Genomic DNA, 22,044 nt, shown 5'->3' on the forward strand with positions numbered 1-22,044 from the left:
CTCAGCTCCTGTTCACGCACTGCTTATTGGTAAGCAGATATGAAGATGCAAATAGATCCTGACATCAAATACATGTTTATGGTTCCCTCCAAAGTCAATCAAACCCATACAAGTCGTTTCGCTTAACACTGTTCGCAATTTTTAAGGATTCAAAAAGGGTTTTCTTTCGTTAAAAGAGTTTTCTCCACTGCAGCTCTCTCAGTGTAGGTGGGCACAGAAAAGCAGTTTAGAAGTGCTAATTTCCAAGTTCATTGACTGAATTCTAACGGTTAATTTTTCACCCTTGCATTCAGGAGCTCCTCATTTATCTATGAGATTTTAGCTCACCCTAGCTGATATCCTTACCCATTTTGAAATTTTCGAAAGCGCCAATCACGTATCAGTTGAAAACAAAGCCAAAAGTATGGGCGGTTTTGGCGCGCTGTACTGAAAGCCAGAAGTAGAACAGCGCATTCAGCCACTTCTACAAGCGTGCGTCACTCTTCGGATAGCGTTTCATGGGTTCCCCTCCCGCCGACGCTCCAGCGTCCACTCGAATCTGATGCTGGGATACGAAAAACATACGTTGTGAAAGCTACTAGGGCACTCGCTTTGCTGATGAGCCGAGCAGTGCAGCTTCTGGAAAACGCTTGGCTCTGATAAGCCATTAAAGAGTGCGAAGAAAAGCCCTCTCCACTACCTAGAAATTTGCAGAGCTAAACATGCTATAAGCTGTGCTGTATGTAAAGTGCTCAGACGCATACCGCACTTACCTGCTATCAAATTATTGATATTATACAAAGGGTACGTGCATCCGCGTGTGAGGCGTGTGGTGGTCCTCCTTTCCCAACATTTAATTTTCTGCACGTGCCGGACGGCATGATTTTTTGCTTTGTTAATGGGTAAGCATTTCTAGGCTATGTCGGTGGGGTCGTGTCACAAAAAACGCGTCCGCAAAACGTGTCCGCAGCAGATGTGGCGTCCACAAAAGGGGTAGCATCAAACGAGTGGGTGTAATCGAATGAGGATGATATGAGGATGCTGCGGAAAAAAAATGTCGAGAGGATGGTTAGTTAATTAATTAAAGCCAAAAATGTCGAAAAACGTCCAAATAGCGCGGACGGCGATATAGTGAGGGGACGGGAAAACAGCCACGAACGGCAAAATAGTGCAGAAACAGGCAAAGGAGTGAAAATAACGCTTGAAATGAATTGAAAGGTATTTAAAGTGTTAATTAATCGAACAAAAAGTTTCATTGACATAGATTAATTCGTTAATTAATTATCAACAAAAGCCATTGGATGGTTGAATAGGCTGGACGGGGATATAATAATTAGACGGGAAAGCAACCACGGCGCTAAATTTGAAAAATGGAATTGGTTGAGAAAAATGGCAATGGCGCGCGCCCCTGTGCTAGTGGCGCGCGCGCGCGCTTTTGAGCTGCCTGGGCCAGGTTTGTTTGAATTTGATTTGGTCAACACCGACAAGAACCGCGTTTTTCGATATCCACAATCGGGTAAAAGCATTCTGCACGCCTTGCTACACATTTTTAGTTACGAAGAGGCATCCGACTGCAATTTTAAGGCGAAAACCTTTAATGACTCATCGTTGTCGACAGAAGGTTGTCAGTAGAAGGTTATAAGCAGAGGTGTCACACTTTTTCTAGTTAGACCTGTAAAAAAACTTTGTGCACGATAGGATTCAAACCACCATCCTTCTGCTCCACAGCCGAGCGTGCTAATGGCTACGCTACTTACTGCCAACACACATGTAGTTCTCCTTGTGTAGGATGGTGGAGAGTGTTTGCAGAAAGGCTTCGAATCAGACGGATGCCCCCGAAACGCCCTCCAGTATCTCCAGCTTTTAAGATTCACAAACTATTGTGTGCTTAACTAACATCTCAACCACACATCAGTGACACAAGCAGCAACAACGCGCTAAAGGCTTTCGCCTCACCGCACTTTAGGTAAACAGTGTGCCCCCCTGAACTTTTTCGAAACTAAATTTCGAGGATTCAATGATGCAGCTGCAGAAAAACGCCTTTCAGGTTTTTCTCAACGTCCACTATCGTCGACTCTGTTAAGCTGAAAAAGCACTTCACGAGAAAAACCCTATTGCACAACGGCAGTTTCATAGACAATTTTCTCAATGGTGAGTGAGTCGCACGTCGCGACCAAAAACCCGCGCGTTGGATGGCAGACAAATGACCTTACCGAAACAGTCAATTTGATCCAAACGGCACGTGAGGTGCTAAAGTGTGGTTTATTTTGAGAGGGTGTCTTGTGTGCTCATGGGAACCAACTGGTAGTGAGACAAGGCGCGCCTATCGGATCTTTTCAGCGCAGCGACCGTTGTAGCGTCTTGGAGGATGAACGACTTTTCGTGTAATACGTAGGAATATCTTTCTATTTGTAGAACTTTCGAGCAGGTAGAAACGTCCAGTCTTCGTAGAGAACCCGTAGTTCAGAATGTAAATCATTCATGATGCACCGTGTGTTTTCTTTGAAGGTCTCACGTACATATCAGCCATACTCCCCATGGGCAATGCCCAATTTCCGGAGACAGCGTTGACGGTAACTAGAAAATCGTTAAATTATTTTTTTTTCGGCGATGTCTCTGAAAACTTTCAAGCTAAAAGGCACAGATTCCTTTATAAAACAGTTTTATTGTGAACTAGTTGGCTTGTGTTCCCTGATCTTGGACGTTCAATTGATGCGAAAACACAGACGGGGAATGGGACACCAGTGATAGGTCTTGTGGCGTATTCTTCACTTTCCTGCTTTTTGCGTTCAAGCCAGCTCGAATAATTATAAGGGTTCTTTTTTTTTTGCCCAAGCCGCTGAGCACACACACACACAGCAAGCTAACTAAAGCGGGAGGAAAATTAACTGCTGAACGACAAGGAGCGATATCTGACGTTGGGCAGCGTAGCTGATTATGCCTATGTTTTGTGGAAACAGAAGAGCCCTGGCAGGGCAGAGGCTGGGGTAGGGAAACTGCTGTAGATCTCAGCGCCAACTGCTGCACTGCGCAGACTAAGCGTCTACGGAGACAGATATCAATTGTTTGGAATCACTTAGAATGATTTGTACAAATTTCTTACTTGAAAATTTTGTTGCTTGCCGTCACGCAGCACGCTGATAACAACCAAACACAATTCTGTAGCTATGCATACGATTCGCATAAAAAGCTTTGAGCGAAAGGTACCATTTAATTCGAGTAGAGGCTTGAGAATATAAATATTTGTTCAAAGCAAACATTTATCGAATAAAAAGTGCGCGTGAGAGGGAGAGATCATAGTTTCAAGGTTGCTAACAGTAAAAAAAAATATATACTGGTCGCGGCGTGTGCTGATTAACGCCTCATATTAACGGTACATGAATGAAGAACGCAGCCAAGGTCTAAAAGATTTTACGCGCGCATGAGTAACCTAGATGCGTGGAAAAACACAGTAAATGGCAGAAAATGCACCCACAGACTGTTGCTGCGCAATGCACGGGTAATGACTCTGCGATGAAACAGCATATATGGGTTCTGAGGCTGCAGTGCACCGAAGCCGAGGGACGAGGGTGATTCACAACAAATGCGGCGAAGAAAAATAATGCTGAAAGGGTGCGAGCGCCGTCCGGCCAGAACAAATAGAAAGGAATGGTCAACAAAAGTCTGAAATAGAATAAAGTCCCACAACCATTTCAAGACGTCCTAATCTCTACTCTCTTACCCATAAACGAACTCAGCAGACCCTTCGCGAACACATGAAGTGGCCATCTTACCCAAAGAGTGGGCTTCCACTCAGTGCCGAATATTCTGGCTCATGTGATCTTTTGTTGGATGGTCTGGTCAGGAAATACCGATAGCAAAAGCATGCTCGATAGGGCCCCGCTGCATGCGTATTTTGAGACTGTTTAAGCGTAGTCAGTTCTGACACGTATCTGTCTCGAATCAGTTCTGTCTCGTATCAGTTCTGTCTCGTATCAGGGCGCCTGATATCTGGCCACATAATGTTGCCAAACTTTTACACAGAAGTGTATTCCGACACATACACGAAAGCAAATTTCGTCACTATTTTACGTCCGCCCAGTAGTTTTGTCCATGGCTGTATCGACCACCTTTCCTCGGCTGTTCATACATATATGTGCTGCTTATCTTTACTATGGCTGAAAAAAATTAAAGCAAAGAGTGCTGTCCCCTCCGCTCTGCCGTGTACCATCAGACAGATGTCCCGATAATGTCTTCCCTTTTTTGCAAAGCTGGAAGAGTGATGATTTCGGCTCGCTGGAATGGCATGATCGAGAAAAGAAAATAGCACGCGCTGAGACAGATGGTCGGAGGCTAAGAGAGCGTTTGTCCTGTTCCTTTCTTTACCTCTATCTCTGTGTCCCCGCGTAACTTTCTACAAGGCACCGCAAATAACGGCCTATTCACTTCAAAGGAGTTGTAGGTATATTAGGCAACACTGAAATGCTAACAAAATAGCGGCTAATAAATGTATCACCAATTGACTACCCTCTGGCTATTATTACCTACTATTATTAGGTTCATAGCAATAACTATACGCGCCGCCGCGGTGGCTCAGTGGCTATGGTGCTCGGCTGCTGTCCCGAAAGACGCGGGTTCGATCCCGGCCGCGGCAGTTGAATTTCTTTGGAGGAGAAATTCGAGGCCCGTGTACTGTGCGATGTCAGTGCACGTAAAAGAACCCCAGGTGGTCGAAATTTCCGGAGCACACCACTACGGCGTTTCTCATAGCCTTAGCAGCTTTGGGACGTTAAACCCCATAAACCAAACAACCAACGAACCAACCAACGAACCAACCAACCAATAACTAAACGCTGACCGCAGTGGAAACTCTTGATGCACCCAATAGCAAGGCCACTCTGTGACTATAAATACAATGGATGTCCCGAAGCTCTAAGACGTGCCGAGGAAGTTCTGTCTGGCGAGGTGGAATGTTATGCAGAAGGACACGTAGTTAAGTTTTTGTTGCGCGAACAGACTCGGATAATAACGAATTTAATTGGCATATATGTGTTTGATGGAAGAATAAGGCTGCAATTTTAGAACCATTAGGCAGCGCGGCTTGTGAAACTTCCGAAAGTGTTTCAGCCAGTTGATTCACCACAACCAAATAAGGCATCCATGCCGTCGGGTCCGTGAAGTTGTGTGTTTGTATTTCATGTTTTATGTAAAATAAATACACTTTTTTTCTTTCAGCAAGCCCCGCATTTATGTATTATCCAGAGAAAAAATAATAGACGCGAAATGCATAGCGCTGATCCAGATGGGCGCGCGCCACTGCGCTGGTCTCGGAACCCGGAGTGCTTAGTCAGGCGGCGCTCGCATGCAGTTTGGCGCGGATCGGCACGCGCTGGCAGGGGTCTGTTTTTTTGCTCTCAATAGTACGTATGTACAGCCTTTGTCAAAAGTAACCAGGCTGCATGGTTTGCTTCTCATTTGAGTAGTAGAGCCTTTACAGCTTTCCCTAAGGTCAAAAAGTTCTTTGCAGGTGAGAACAGGGGCTCTTCTTGCCATACAGAGATTTAGAGCTTGAGGGCTGGCATAATAGTATAAATATACGACTGAGAAGCAAAACCATGAAGCCTGGTTACTTTTGACAAAGACTGTACATTGCTGTTCTCGGAAAATCATTAATCAGTGCTCCATTTCTTTTGTCGATATCAGCCAAAGTGGGGTAGCGCCTTTCAGCCGACATGATCGTTGAACCAATCGACATGAAAAGCGTAACGATCTAGGTGATGAGATTGTGAAGGGCATGAGTTAACAAGGGTCTCGGTTCAAAAAGCTCCGGGCGCCATATTTGGTAATGAGAGCGATGTTCTGAACCGCGCCGATGTAATCGGAAAAGGTCATAAACGAAGAGAGAAACAGAAGGCGACCAATGGTAACTCGTTGTAAGGAGTTAATTTAAATTTGCTTTCTGGATTCTGAGCTGCGTTTGAAAGCGTAATGATCTAGCGAATGAGGTTGAAAAAGGCTTGAGTTCAAAAGCGTGTCAGGTTGAAAAAGCTGCTGGCGCCATATTCGGTAGTGAGAGTGATGTTCTGGTTTGGTTTGGTTTATGGGGTTTAACGTCCCAAAGCGACTAAGGCTATGAGAGACGCCGTAGTGGAGGGTCCTGGAAATTTCGGCCACCTGGGGTTCTTTAACGTGCACTGACATCGCGCAGTACACGGGCATCTAGAATTTCTCCTCCAAAGAAAATCGGCCGCCGCGGCCGGGATCGAACCCGCGTCTTTCGGGTCAGCAGCCGAGCACCAGTGATGTTCTGAACAGCGCAAAAGTTATGGGACAAGGTCATCAAGGAGGAAAGAAAGAAGGGGTCACCAGTGGTAGCTCTCTGTACAGAGTGTTAATTTAAAATTTGCTCGCTGTATTCCGAGCTGCTTTTGGAGACTTCCCATTGTTGAACCAATAGATATGAAAAGCACAGTGATCTAGCGAATGAGATTGTGAAAGAATTCAGTTCATTAAAATTTTCTCCCTGGATTTCTAGCTGCATTTGGAGACTTCCCGTCGTTGAACCAATAGACTTGAAAAGCGTAAGGATCTAGGGATGAGATTTCGAAAAGATTGAGTTCAAAAAGGTCTCAGATTGGAAAAGCTGTGGTCGCCATATTCAGTAATGAGAGTGATGTTCTGAACCGCACGGAAATTATGGAAAAATGGCATTAACGAAAAAACAGTATGTAACCAATGGTACTCGTTGTACAGGGTGGTAATTTAAACTTTGCCCTCTGGATTCCGAGCTGCCTTTAGAATCGTTACGATCTAGCGAACCAGTTTGTGAAAGGCTTGTGTTCAAAAGGGCGCCAGGTTCAAAAAGCTGCTGGCGCCATATTCGGTAGTGAGAGTGATGTTCTGAATAGTGCCGAAATTGTGGGACACAGTCATAAACAAAGAGAAAGAGGAGGCCACCAATATCAACTTGTTGTACGGCGTGTTAATTTAAATTTGCACTCTGGATTCCGAGTTGCCTTTAGGGACTTCCCATCGTTGGACCAATAGACATGGAAAGCGTAATGATGTAGCGAATGAGGTTGTGAAAGTCTCTAGTACAAAAGGGACTTAGGTTCAAAAAGCTGCTGGCGCCATATTTGGTAGTGGGAGTGATGTTATGAACAGCGCCGAAGTTATGAGACAAGGTCATCACCAAAAAGGAACAGGAGGCCTCCAATATCATCTCATTGAACAGAGTGTTAATTTGAATTTGCACTCTCGATTCCGAGTTGCCTTTGAAAACTTCGCATCGTTGAACCAATAGACTTGAAAAGCGCATGATATTGTGAAAGACTTGTGTTAATTAAAATTTTCTCTCTGGATTTATGGCTGCATTTGGAGACTTCCCGTCGTTGCACCAATAGGTATGAAAAGCATGGTGATCTAGCCAATGAGATTTGAAAGGCTTGAGTTAACAAGGGTCTCAGATTCAAAAAGCAGCGGGCGCATACTCGGTATGAGAGTGATGTTCTGAACCGCGCCGAAGTTATGGGGAAAGTTCATCAATGAAGATAGAAGCAGGAGGTGACGAATGTCGACTCGTTGTATGGCGTGTTAATTTGAATTTGCACTCTGGATTCCGAGTTGCTTGTGGGGACTTCCCATCGTTGGACCAATAGACATGAAAAGCGTAATGATCTAGCGAATGAGGTTGTGAAAGTCTCTAGTACAAAACGGACTTAGGTTCAAAAAGCTGCTGGCGCCATATTCTATAGTGAGAGTAATTTTCTGAGCAGCGCTGAAGTTATGGGAAAAGTCCATCAACGAAGAGAGAAATAGGAGGCCACCATCGGCAGCTCATTGTACAGAGTGTTAATTTGAATTTGCTCTCTGTATTTCGAGCTGCCGTTGGAGACTTTCTGTTGTCGACCAATGAATTTGAAAAGTGTAATGATGTCAATAATAAACGGGAAATGATGGTAATAATCCATGGAATAAATTCAAATCTGCTTGCCATTTCTGTATTCAACACTTCATTCCGAGCAAAACTTAGAATGTGCGTTCTAAAAACCCATGGATCAGCCGCGAAATAATTCATTTATTACGCAGAATAAAAGGGGTCAGAAAGCACACGAAGAACAACCCTGTGCTTCTAAACTTAAGACCTTTACTTGTAGCCGCCTGGGTGGCTCAGTGGTTATGGTGCTCGGCTGCTGACCCGAAAGTCGCGGGTTCGATCCCGGCCGCGGCGGTTGATTTTCTTTGGAGGAGAAATTCTAGAGGCCCGTGTACTGTGCGATGTAAGTGCACGTTAAAGAACCCCAGGTGGTCGAAATTTCCGGAGCCCTCCACTACGGCGTCTCTCTTAGCCTTAGTCGCTCTGGGGCGTTAAACCCCATCAACCAACCAACCTTTACTTGCAGAAAAACTTCGCTCAAGTAAGCAGTTTTATTAGTCTTCCACATTACCGCAGTTCATGAAGAGCGATCCTGCCAAATTCTGGCGCCACCTTACCTCTGATACACGCAAATCCATCGATCACATCAAGACCGGCAAAAAAACTGTTCGCGACAAGCCGCAGATAGCCACAGAATTTAATCTTTTCTTTTAGTCAGTTTGTTCAGATTCCCGCCCCCGACCCTCTTATTTTAACGGCACGAGCAGTGTCAGCCTGGAATTTATATCCTATGAGGGCATCTATTCTATGCTCCTAAATCTGAATCCTAAATCATCGTGCGGCCCTGATGGTATTCTAAATGCCTTCTTGCGCCGTTACGCTGAATCGCTTGCCCGGTTTCTTGTCATTTTTCGTTTGTCTTTTTCTAGTGCCGACGTCCCGTCTGACTGGAGGCTCGCACGTGTCGTGCCTGTATTTAAGAAAGGTGACCGCTCTCAGTTAACCAACTACCGACCGATATCTCTCATCAGCACTTCATGCAAACTCATGAAACATATCATTTCCAACTATATCACTGATTTCCTCGATAGTAAAAACATACTCTCTCCTTTCCAGCACGGTTTCCGCAAAGGCCTGTCGACAAGCACACAACTAGTTTCCACAATTCATTCGTTTTCCTCCATTATCGATAGTTCCGGTCAGATTGACGTTATATTCCTGGACTTCAGCAAGGCATTCGATAAGGTAACTCATTCCGGTCTGCTATTCAGACTTGACGAGCTGGGTTTACCACGAACTGTAATTGACTGGGTATCGTCATATCTTGATAAGCGCCAGCAATATGTTGATTTCGAAGGGCACCATTCCGACGTCCTCTCTGTCAATTCTGGTGCCCCGCAGAGCAGCGTCCTAGGCCCTCTTCTTTTCTCAATTTATGTAAACGACTTAACTTCCGTCTTATATTGAAATGAAATTTAAGCGCACACGAAGAACGCACACAGGAGGAGGATACACACAGGACAGGCGCTAACTTCGTCTGATTTATTCGCATGTAAGAGAGCGAACATATATACATATATTTGCAGAGCGTGCGAGCCGCGGCTGTAGGAGATAAAGATACTTGGCAGAGGGGGTGATAAGACGGCACGTGAATTATTAGAAGCCTTTCACATCAGGAAGAGGGGGCATGACTGTGTGAGTGATACGTCAGTTAATCTTTTGCAGGCAGAATACAGATACCTTGAGCACGCATTGGGATATGACGATCTGTTTCTTTACTGCGCATGTCTCGTTTTATGTATATATTTTCGCTCTCTTACATGCGAATAAATCAGATGAAGCTAGCGCCTGTCCTGTGTGTATCCTCCTCTTGTGTGTGTTTTTCGTGTGCGCTTAAATTTCATTTCAATATAAGCTATGCACCATGTAGCCCCAACAGAAGTTTTGTTAAATTAACCTCCGTCATATATGAAAGCGTCAGTATTCGATTATTTGCGGATGACTGCTTGCTCTTCAAGGCTGTTAAAAATAGCAATGATCAGGCTCTGCTTAATGAAAGTCTTAATGCTGTTTCCAGTTGGTGTAATCGCTGGGACATGAAACTGAATCCTGATAAAACTGTTTTCATGCGTATCACAAACAAAAAGTCTCCTCTTGCTCACCAGTACACTATCAAGCGGATCTCAATAGCTCAAACTGACTGTTTTAAATATTTGGGCTTACGATTACAGAACATTTAAGCTGGTCCGCTCATGTTGACAATATCTGCTCCTCGGCGCGCCGCAGACTCGGCCAGTTAAGACACAGACTGAAATACTGCCCCTCCCATGTAAAGCTTCTGGCCTACAACACACTGATAAAATCTAGATTGCAGTGCGCATGTGAGGTTTTGGACCTTTTCACTAAAAAAGACATTAGCAAACTTGAACGGATTCGAAGGTCAGCAGTTCGCTTCATATATAACCGGTACCGTCGACATGACTCCCCATCTGAATTAAAGAGAATCAACAAAATCAAACTCTTAGACTACTGGAGAAAGCTAGCAAGAATTAAATTCCTCTTTAAACTCTACCATTCTCAGTTCCGTATTGACCCTTCATTGTATATGAAACCTTCAACAACTAGAGTAACAAGGCATTGCCATCCGCATAAATTATCTCCTTTGTTTGCCCGCACCAATAACTTTAAATATTCTTTCTTTCCTCGAACTATAGCAGAATGAAGCAACCTACCCCCTCATGTGTTTGTATCGGAAAATGTGCTTTCCGCCATTGAACAAGTACTTGACCGTTAATTATTGTCTGTTGTTTGTTGGGACTTGTTTTATTTTAATGCTCCGTATTTACTACATCGCTTCTGCTGAATTCTGCTGTTGGCGTCGTCTTCTGCTGGTCGTCGGAGTTCTCTGTATGTTTATCCCACTCCTGCTTGGGTCTTAACGACCTGCATTATTGTATAAATAAATAAATAAATAAATAAATAAATAAATAAATAAATAAATAAATAAATAAATAAATAAAAATCTAGCGAATGAGGTTGTGAAAGGCTTGAGTTCAAAATGGTGTCAGGTTCAAAAAGCTTGTCACGCCATATTCGGTAGTGAGAGTGATGTTCTGAATAGCGCCGAAGTTATGGGACAAGGTCATCAACGAAAAAGAACAGGAAGCCTCCAATGTCAACTCTTTGTACAGAGTGTTAATTTGAATTTTCACACTGCATTCTGAGTTCCCTTGGGAGACTTTCCAACGATGAACCAATAGACAAGAAAAGCGTAATGATCTAGAGTATGAAGTTGTGAAATTCTCTAGTACAAAAGGGTCTTAGGTTCAAAAAGCTGCTGGCGCGATATTCGATAGTGGGAGTGATGTTCTCGAAAGTGCCGAAGTTATGGGGAAAGTTCGTCAACGAAGAGAGAGAGAAGAGGCCACCAATGGTAGCTCATTGTACATAGTGTCAATTTAAATTTGCGCTCTGGATTCCGAATTGCCTTTGCAGACTTCCCATTGTGGAAACATGGCGTGAAAAGCGTAATGATCTAGGGAATTAGATTGCTAAACCCTTTAGTTCAAAAGGGTCTAGATGCAAAAAGCTCTTGCCACCGTATGGGGTAGTGAGAGTGATGTTCTGAACAGCGCCGAAGTTATGGGAAAAGGGCATCAATGAAGAGAGAAACAGGAGGCCACCATGGGGAACTCGTTATACAGAGTGTTAATTTAAATTTGCACTATGTATTCCGAGTTGTCTTTGGAGACGGCCCATCGCTGAACGAATAGACATGAAAATCGTAATGATCAAGGGGTGAGATTGCGAAAAGATTGAGTTAAAACGGTCTCAGATTGAAAAAGCTGTGGTCGCCATATTCGGTAGTGAGAATGATGTTCTGACCCGCGCCGAAGTTATGGGAAAAGGGCATCAACGACAAAACGGGCTATAACCAATGGTGACTCATTGTACAGAGTGTTAATTTAAATTTTGCTCTCTGGATTCCTAACTCCCGTTGGAATCTTAATGATCTAGCGAATCAGGTTGTGAAAGGCCTGAGTTCAAAAAGGTGTCAGGTTCGAATGGCTGCTGGCGCTATATTCGGTAGAGAAAGTGATGTTCTTAATAGCGCCGAAGTTATGGGACAAGGTCATCAACAAAAATGAACACCAGGCCCCCAGTTTCAACTCATTGTACAGAGTGTTAATTTGAATTTGCACTCTAGATACCGAGTTGCCTTTGGGGACTTCCCTTCGTTGAACCAATAGCCATGAAAAGTGTAATGATCTAGCGAATGAGGTTGTGAAAGTCTCTAGTACAAAATGGACTTAGGTTCAAGAAGCTACTGGCGCCGTATTCGGTAGTGAGAGTGATGTTCTGAACAGCGGCGAAGTTATGGGAAAAGTTGATCAAAGAAGAAAAACAGGAGGCCAGCAATGGTAGCTCATTGTACAGAGTGTTAATTTAAAATTTCTCTCTCTATATCGAACTATCTTTGGATACTTCCCATCGTTGAACTAATAGACATGAAAAGCTTAATGATCTAGGAAATGAGATTGTGAAAGGATTGAGTTCAAAAGGGTGTCAGGTTCAAAAAGCTGCGAACGCCATATTTTGTAGTGAGAGCGATGTTTTGAACAGCGCTGAATTTATGGGAAAAGTTCATCGATGAAGAGAGCTATAGGAAGCCAAAATGGAACCTCCTTGTATAGAACGTTATTTTAAATTTGCGCTCCGGATTCCGAGTTCCCTTTGGAGGCTTCATATCGTTGAATCAATAGACATGAAAACCGTAATGATATAGGGATAGAGATTGCGAAAAGCTTGAGTTTAAAAGGGTATAGGTTCAAAAAGCTGCTGGTGCCGTATTGGGTAGTGAGAGTGATGTTCTGAACAGCACCGAAGTTAGAGGAAAAGTTCATCAATCAAGAGAGAAACAGGAGGCCAGCAATGGCAACTCGTTGTACAGAGTGTAAAGTTGAACTGGCACTCTGGATTCCATGTTGCCTTTGGAGAACTCCCATCGTTGAACCAATAGATATGAAAAGCGTAATGATCTAACTAGTCAGGTTGTGAAAGGCTCTAGTTGAAAAGGGTCTCAGATTCAAAAAGCAGCTGGTGCCATATTCGGTAGTGGGAGTGATGTTCTGAACAGTGCCGAAGTTATGGGGGAAGTTCATCAACGAAGAGAGAAACAGGAGGCCACCAATGGTAGCTCATAGTACAGAGAGTTAATTTCAATTTGCTCTCTGTATTTCGAGCTGCCTTTGGAGACTTCCTATTGTTGGACAATGGGTTTGAAAAGCGTAATCGTCTAACGAATCAGGTTCTGTAAGGCTTGAGTTCAAGAGGGTTCCAGGTTCAAAAAGCTGCGGACGCCATATATGGTAGTGAGAGCGATGTTTTGAACCGCGCCCAAGTTATCGGAAAAGGTCTTCGACGAAGAGGGAAACAGGAGGCCACCAATAGTAACTTGTTGTACAGAGTATTAAATTAAATTTCCTCTCTGGATTTCGAGCTACCATTGGAAGCGAAATGATCTAGCAAGCCGCCGCGGTGGCTCAGTGGCTATGGTGCTCGGCTGCTGTCCCGAAAGACGCGGGTTCGATCCCGGCCGCGGCGGTTGAATTTCTTTGGAGGAGAAATTCGAGGCCCGTGTACTGTGCGATGTCAGTGCACGTTAAAGAACCCCAGGTGGTCGAAACTTCCGGAGCCCTCCACTACGGCGTCTCTCATAGCCTTAGTCGCTTTGGGACGTTAAACCCCATAAAACAAACAACAACAAATGATCTAGCGAATGAGGTTGTGAAAGGCTTAACTTCAAAAGGGTGTCATGTTGAAAAACCTACTGGCGCCGAATTGGGTAGTGAGAGTGATGTTATGAATACCGCAGAAGTTTTGGGACAAGATAATCAACAAAGAGAAAGAGGAGGCCACCAATGGTAACTCGTTGTACTGGATATTAATTTAAATTTTGCTTGCTAGCTTCCGAGCTTCCTTTGGAGTCGTAATGGTCTAGCGATTGAGGTTGTGAAAGGCTTGTGTTCAAAAGGGTGTCTGGATCAAAAAGGTGCTGGCGCCATATTCGGTAGTGAGAGCGATGTTCTGAATAGCGCCGAAGTGATGGGACAAGATCATAAACAAAGAGAAACAGACGGCCACCAAAGTCAACGCGTTGTACGGCGTGTTAATTTGAATTTGCACTGTGGATTCTGAGTTGCCTTTGGGGCCTTTCCATCGTTGAACCAATAGACATGAAAAGCGTAATGATCTGGCGAATGAGGTTGTGAAAGTCTCTAGTACAAAATGGACTAGCGCTCAAAAAGCTGGTGGCCCCATATTCTATAGTGAGAGTAATTTTCTGAACAGCGCCGAAGTTATGGGAAAAGTCCATCAACGAAGAGAGAAATAGGAGGCCACCAATGGCAGCTCATTGTATAGAGAGTTAATTTCAATTTCCTCTCTGTATTTCGAGCTGCCTTTGGAGACTTCCCTTTGTCGACCAATGAATTTGAAAAGTGTAATGATCTTGCAAATGAGGCTGTGAAAGGGTTGCGTTCAAAAGGTGTCAGGTCCAAAAAGCTTGTTGCACCCTATTCGCTAGTGAGAGTGATGTTCTGAATAACGCCGAAGTTATGGGACAAGGTCCTCAACAAAAAGGAACAGGAGGCCTTCAATGTCACCTCATTGTACAGAGTGTTAATTTGAATTTGCACTCTGGATTTTGAGTTCACTTGGGAGACTTTCCATCGATGAACCAATAGACATGAAAAGCGTAATGATCTAACGAATGAGGTTGCGAAATTCTCTAGTTCAAAAGGGTCTGATGTTCCAAAAGCTGCTGGCGCGATATTTAATAGTGAGAGTCATGTTCTCGAAGGTGCCGAAGTTATAGGAAACGTTCGTCAATGAAGAAAGAAACAGGAGGCCACCATGGGCAACTCGTTATGCATAGTGTTAATTTAAATTTCCACTATGGCTTCCGAGTTGCCTTTGGAGACGTCCCATTGTTGAACAAGTAGACATGAAAAGCGATACGATCTAGGAGTAAGATTTCGAAAAGATATAGTTCAAAAAGGTATCTGATTGAAAAAGCTGTGGTCGCCAAATTCGGTAGAGAGAATGACTTTGTGAACTGCGCCAAATTTATGGGAAAAAGGCGTCAACGACAAAACAGGGGGTAACCAATGGTGACTCGTTGTACAGAGTGTGAATTTAATTTTGCTCTCTGGATTCCGAGCTGCATTTGGAATCGTAATGGTCTAGTGAATCAGGTTGTGAAAGGCTTGAGTTCAAAATGTGTCAGGCTCTAAAGGCTGCTAGCACCATATTAGAGAGAGAGAGAGAGTGATGTTCTTAATAGCGCCGAAGTTATGGGACAAGATCATCAACAAAAAGGAACAGGAGGCCTCCAATGTCAACTCATTGTACAGAGTGTTAATCTTAATTTGCACTATGGATACCGAGTGTCCTTTGGGGACCCCATTGTTGGACCAATGGAATCGAAAAGTCTCATGGTCTAGAGAATGATGTTCTGAAAGACGCTAGTTCAAGATGATCTCAGGTTCAAAACGCTGCTGGCAATATATTCGATATTGAGAGTGATGTCCTGAATAGCGGCGAAGTTATGGCAAAAGTTCATCGACGAAGAGAAACAGGAGGCCACCAATGTTAGCTCATAGTACAGATAGTTAATTTAAATTATCTCTGTATTTCGAACTATGTTTGGAGACTTCCCATCGTTGAACTAATGACATGAAATCATGATGATCTAGCAAATGAGGTTGTGAAAGGCTTGAGTTCAAAAGAGTGTCTGGTTCAAAAAGGTGCGGACGCCATATTTGGTAGTGAGAGCGATGTTTTGAACAGCGTCGAATTAATGGGAAAAGTTCATCGATGTAGAGAGCAACAGGAAGCCAGAAATGAAAACTCCTTGTACAGAATGTTAATTTAAATTTGGCCCCCGGATTCCGAGTTCCCTTTGGAGAATTCCGATCGTTGAATCAATAGACATGAAAGCCGTAATTATATAGGGAGAGAGATTGCGAAAAGCTTGAGTTCAAAAGGGTATAGGTTCAAAAAGCTGCTGATGCCATATTTGATAGTGAGAGGGATGTTTTGAACAGCACCGAAGTTAGAGGAAAAGTTCATCAATGAAGAGCCAACAGGAGGCCAGGAATGGCAACTCGTTGTAGAAAGTGTGAATCTAAATTTTCTCTCTGGATTCCGAGCTGCCTTTGGAATCGTACTGATCTACCGAATGAGGTTGTGAAAGGCTTCAATTCGAAATGCTGTCATGTTGAAAAACCTGCTGGCGCCCAATTTGGTAGTGAGAATGATGTTCTGAAGGCCGCAGAAGTTATGAGACAAGGTAATAAACAACGAGAAACAGGACGCCACCAATGTCAACTCGTTGTACAGAGTGTTAAGTTGAACTGGCACTCTAGATTACGAGTAGCCTCTGGAGACCTCCCATCGTTGAACCAATAGATATGAAAAGCGTAATGATCTAACGAGCGAGGTTGTGAAAGGCTCTAGTTCAAAAGGGTCTCAGGCTCAAAAAGCAGGCGGTGCCATATGTGGTAGTGGGAGTGATGTTCTGAACAACGCCGAAGTTATGGGACAAGGTCCTCAACAAAAAGGAACAGGAGGCCTTCAATGTCACCTCATTGTACAGTGTTAATTTGAATTTGCACTCTGGATTTTGAGGTCCCTTCGGAGACTTTCCATCGATGAACCAATAGACATGAAAAGCGTAATGATCTAACGAATGAGGTTGCGAAATTCTCTAGTTCAAAAGGGTCTGATGTTCAAAAAGCTGCTGGCGCGATATTCAATAGTGAGAGTGATGTTCTCGAAGGTGCCGAAGTTATGGGAAACGTTCGTCAATGAAGAAAGAAACAGGAGGCCACCATGGGCAACTCGTTATGCATAGTGTTAATTTAAATTTCCACTATGGCTTCCGAGTTGCCTTTAGAGACGTCTCATTGTTGAACAAGTAGACATGAAAAGCGATACGATCTAGGAGCAAGTTTGCGAAAAGATATAGTTCAAAAAGGTATCTGATTGAAAAAGCTGTGGTCGCCAAATTCGGTAGAGAGAATGACGTTGTGAACTGCGCCGAATTTATGGGAAAAAGGCGTCAACGACAAAACAGGGGGTAACCAATGGTGACTCGTTGTACAGAGTGTGAATTTAATTTTGCTCACTGGATTCCGACCTGCATTTGGAATCGTAATGATCTAGTGAGTCAGGTTGTGAAAGGCTTGAGTTCAAAATGTGTCAGGCTCTAAAGGCTACTGGCGCCATATTAGAGAGAGAGAGTGATGTTCTTAATAGCGCCGAAGTTATGGGACAAGATCATCAACAAAAAGGAACAGGAGGCCTCCATTGTGAACTCATTGTACAGAGTGTTAATTTGAATTTGCACTCTGGATTCCGAGTGTCCTTTGGAGACTTCCCATTGTTGGACCAATGGAATCGAAAAGTCTCATCGTCTAGAGAATGATGTTCTGAAAGGCACTAGTTCAAGATGATCTCAGGTTCAAAACGCTGCTGGCGCTATATTCGATATTGAGAGTGATGTTCTGAATAGCGGCGAAGTTATGGCAAAAGTTCATCGACGAAGAGAAACAGGAGGCCACCAATGTTATCTCATAGTACAGATTGTTAATTTAAATTATCTCTCTGTATTTCGAACTATGTTTGGAGACTTCCCATCGTTGAACTAATGACATGAAATCATGATGATCTAGCAAATGAGGTTGTGAAAGGCTTGAGTTCAAAAGAGTGTCTGGTTCAAAAAGGTGCGGACGCCATATTTGGTAGTGAGAGCGATGTTTTGAACAGCGTCGAATTAATGGGAAAACTTCATCGATGAAGAGAGCAACCGGAGGCCAGAAATGAAAACTCCTTGTACAGAATGTTAATTTAAATTTGGCCCCCGGATTCCGAGTTCCCTTTGGAGAATTCCGATCGTTGAATCAATAGACATGAAAACCGTAATTATATAGGGAGAGAGATTGCGAAAAGATTGAGTTCAAAAGGGTATAGGTTCAAAAAGCTGCTGGTGCCATATTCGATAGTGAGAGGGATGTTTTGAACAGCACCGAAGTTAGAGGAAAAGTTCATTAATGAAGAGCCAACAGGAGGCCAGGAATGGCAACTCGTTGTAGAAAGTGTGAATCTAAATTTTCTCTCTGGATTCCGAGCTGCCTTTGGAATCGTACTGATCTACCGAATGAGGTTGTGAAAGGCTTGAATTCGAAAGGGTGTCATGTTGAAAAACCTGCTGGTGCCCAATTTGGTAGTGAGAATGATGTTCTGAATACCGCAGAAGTTATGAGACAAGGTAATAAACAACGAGAAACAGGAGGCCACCAATGTCAACTCGTTGTACAGAGTGTTAAGTTGAACTGGCACTCTGGATTCCGAGTTGCCTCTGGAGACCTCCCATCGTTGAACCAATAGATATGAAAAGCGTAATGATCTAACGAGCGAGGTTGTGAAAGGCTCTAGTTCAAAAGGGTCTCAGGCTCAAAAAGCAGGCGGTGCCATATGTGGTAGTGGGAGTGATCTTCTGAACAATGCCGAAGTTATGGGGAAAGCTCATGAACGAAGAGGGACACAGGAGGCCACCAATTGTAACTTGTTGTACAGAGTATTAATTTAAATTTCTAATCTGGATTTCGAGCTTCTGTTGGAAGCCAAATGATGTAGCGAATGAGGTTGTGAAAGGCTTGAGTTCAAAAGGGTGTCAGGTTCAAAAAGCTGCTACGCCATGGTAGTTACAATGATGTTCTGAACAGTGGCGAAGTTATGGGAAAAGTTCATCAATGAAGGGAGCAAATGGAGGCCACAAATGGAAACTCTTACAGAGTGTTAATTTAAATTTGCTCTGTGGGTTCCGAGCTACCTCTGGAAGCGCAATGATGAAGCGAATGAGGTTGTGAAAAGTTTGAGTTCAAAAGAGTGTCAGGTTCAAAAAGCTGCAAGTGCTATGTTTGGCAATGAGAGTGGTGTTCTGAAGAGCGCCAATGTTATGGGGCAAGGTCATGAACAAATAGGAACAGGAGACCCCCAATGTCAACTCGTACAGAGTGCTAGTTTGAATTTGCACTCTGGATTCTCAGTTCCCTTGGGAGACTTTCCATCGATGAGCCAATATTCATGAAAAGCGTAATGATCTAGCGTATGAGGTTGTGAAATTCTCTAGTACAAAAGGGTCTTACGTTCAAAAAGCTGCTGGCGCGATATTCGATAGTGACAGTGATGTTCTCGAAAGTGCCGAAGTTATGGGAAAAGTTTATCAACGAAGAGAGAAACATGAGGCCACCAATTGAGGCTCGTTGTACCGAGTGTCAATTTAAATTTGCACTCTGGATTCGGAATTGCCTTTGGAGACTTCCCATTGTTGAGACATGGCGTGAAAAGCGTAATGATCTAGGGAATGAGATTGCGAAAACGTTGAGTTCAAAAGGGTCTTGGTTCAAAATCTCCTGCCGCCGTATTGAGAGTGATGCTCTGAGCAGCGCGTAAGTTATGGGAAAAGTTCATCAATGAAGAGAGAAACAGGAGGCCTCCATGTGCAACTCGTGGTACATAGTGTTAATTTAAATATGCACTATGGACTCCGAGTTGTCTTTGGAGACGTCCCATCGTTCGACAAATAGACATGAAAAGCGTAATGATCTAGGGGTGAGATTGCGAAGAGATGGAGTTCAAAAAGGTCTCAGATTGAAAAAGCTCTGGTCGCCATATTCGGTAATGAGAATGATGTTCCGAGCCGATGTTATGGGAAAAGGGCATCAATGACAAAACAGGGGGTGACTCGTTGTACAGAGTGTTAATTTAAATATTGCTCTCTGGATTCCTAACTGCCGTTGGAATCTTAATGATCTTGCGAATCAGGTTGTGAAAGGCTTGAGTTCAAAAAGGTGTCAGGTTCGAAAGGCTGCTGGCGCCATATTCGGTAGAGAGAGTGATGTTCTTAATAGCGCCGAAGTCATGGGACAAGGTCATCAACAAAAATGAACACGAGGCTTCCAGTGTCAACTCATTGTACAGAGTGTTAATTTGAATTTGCACTCTAGATACCGAGTTGCCTTTGGGGACTTCCCTTCGTTGAACCAATAGCCATGAAAAGTGTAATGATATAGCGAATGATGTGAAAGTGTCTAGTACAAAATGGACTTAGGTTCTAGAAGCTGCCGGCGCCATATTCGGTAGTGAGAGTGATGTTCTCAACAGCGGCGAAGTTGTGCGAAAGGTTCATCAACGAAGAGAAACAGGAGGCCACCAATGGTAGCTCATAGTACAGATTGTTAATTTAAATTATCTCTCTGTATTTCGAACTATGTTTGGAGACTTCCCATCGTTGAACTAATAGACATGAAAAGCATGATGATCTAGCAAATGAGGTTGTGAAAGGCTTGAGTTCAAAAGGGTGTCAGGTTGAAAAAGGTGCGGACGCCATATTTGGTAGTGAGAGCGATGTTTTGAACTGCGTCGAATTGTCGAATTTATGGGAAAAGTTGATCGATGAAGAGAGCAAAGGAGGCCACAAATGAAAACTCCTTGTACAGAATGTTAATTTAAATCTGGCCCCCGGATTCCGAGTTCCCTTTGGAGAATTCATATCGTTGAATCAATAGACATGAAAACCGTAACTATATACGGAGAGAGATTGCGAACAGCTTGAGTTCAAAAACGGGGATAGGTTCAAAAAGCTGCTGATGCCATATTCGGTAGTGAGAGAGATATTTTGAGCAGCAGCGAAGTTAGAGGAAAAGTTCATCAATGAAGACAGAAACAGGAGGCCAGCAATGGCAACTCGTTGTACAAAGTGCTAATCTAAATTTGCCCTCTGTATTCCGAGCTGCCTTTGGAATCGTATTGATCTAGCGAATGAGGTTGAGAAAGGCTTGAGTTGAAAGGGTTTCGTGTTGAAAAACCTGGTGGCGCCAAATTCGGTAGTGAGATTGCTGTTATGAATACCGCAGAATATGGGACAATGTAATGAACAAAGAGAAACAGGAGGCCACCAATGTTTCGTTGTACAGTGTTAAGTTGAACTGGCACTCTGGATTCCGAGTTGCTTTTGTAGACCTCCCATCGTTGAACCAATAGATATGAAAATCGTAATGATCTAACGAGTGAGGTTGTGAAAGGCTCTAGATCAAAAGGGTCTCAGGTTCAAAAAGCAGCTGGTTCCATATTTGGTAGTGGGAGTGACTTTCTGAACAGCGCCGAAGTTATGGGGAAAGTTCATCAATGAAGAGAGAAAGAGGAGGCCACCAATAGTAGCTCATTGTACAGAGTGTTAATTTCAATTAGCTCCTTCTGTTTCGAGCTGCCTTTGGAGACTTCATATTGTTGGACCAATGGATTTGAAAAGCGTAATGGTCTAGCGAATGAGGGTTTGTAAGACTTGAGTTCAAGAGGGTTTTAGGTTCAAAAAGCTGCGGACGTCATATATGGTAGTGAGAGCGATGTTCTGAAAAGCGCCAAGTTATCGGAACAGGCCGTCGACGAAGAGGGAAACAGGAGGCCACCAATTGTAACTTGTTGTACAGAGTATTAATTTAAATTTCTTTTCTGGATTTCGAGCTTCCGTTGGAAGCCAAATGATCTAGCGAATGAGGTTGTGAAAGGCTTGAGTTCAAAATGGTGTCAGGTTCAAAAAGCTGCTACGCCATGGTAGTTACATTGATGTTCTGAACAGTGGCGAAGTTATGGGAAAAGTTCATCAATGAAGGGAGCAAATGGAGGCCACAAATGGAAACTCTTACAGAGTGTTAATTTAAATTTGCTCTGTGGGTTCCGAGCTACCTCTGGAAGCGCAATGATGAAGCGAATGAGGTTGTGAAAAGTTTGAGTTCAAAAGAGTGTCAGGTTCAAAAAGCTGCAAGTGCTATGTTTGGCAATGAGAGTGGTGTTCTGAAGAGCGCCAATGTTATGGGGCAAGGTCATGAACAAATAGGAACAGGAGACCCCCAATGTCAACTCGTACAGAGTGCTAGTTTGAATTTGCACTCTGGATTCTCAGTTCCCTTGGGAGACTTTCCATCGATGAGCCAATATTCATGAAAAGCGTAATGATCTAGCGTATGAGGTTGTGAAATTCTCTATTACAAAAGGGTCTTACGTTCAAAAAGCTGCTGGCGCGATATTCGATAGTGACAGTGATGTTCTCGAAAGTCCCGAAGTTATGGGAAAAGTTTGGCAAC

At 43.6% G+C, this 22,044-nt stretch overlaps 1 protein-coding gene across 5 annotated transcripts in view; it reads left to right on the top strand.

The window, feature by feature from the left end:
* Positions 1–22,044, top strand: part of LOC149354695 (uncharacterized) — a 137,318-nt gene that overhangs the window by 26,268 nt on the left and 89,006 nt on the right. The gene's annotated exons all lie outside the window — the stretch shown is intronic.

The sequence above is a fragment of the Amblyomma mixtum genome, chromosome 3 (assembly GCF_055824585.1).
Source record: "Amblyomma mixtum isolate Tamu chromosome 3, ASM5582458v1, whole genome shotgun sequence".
Classification (NCBI taxonomy): Eukaryota; Metazoa; Arthropoda; class Arachnida; order Ixodida; family Ixodidae; genus Amblyomma; species Amblyomma mixtum.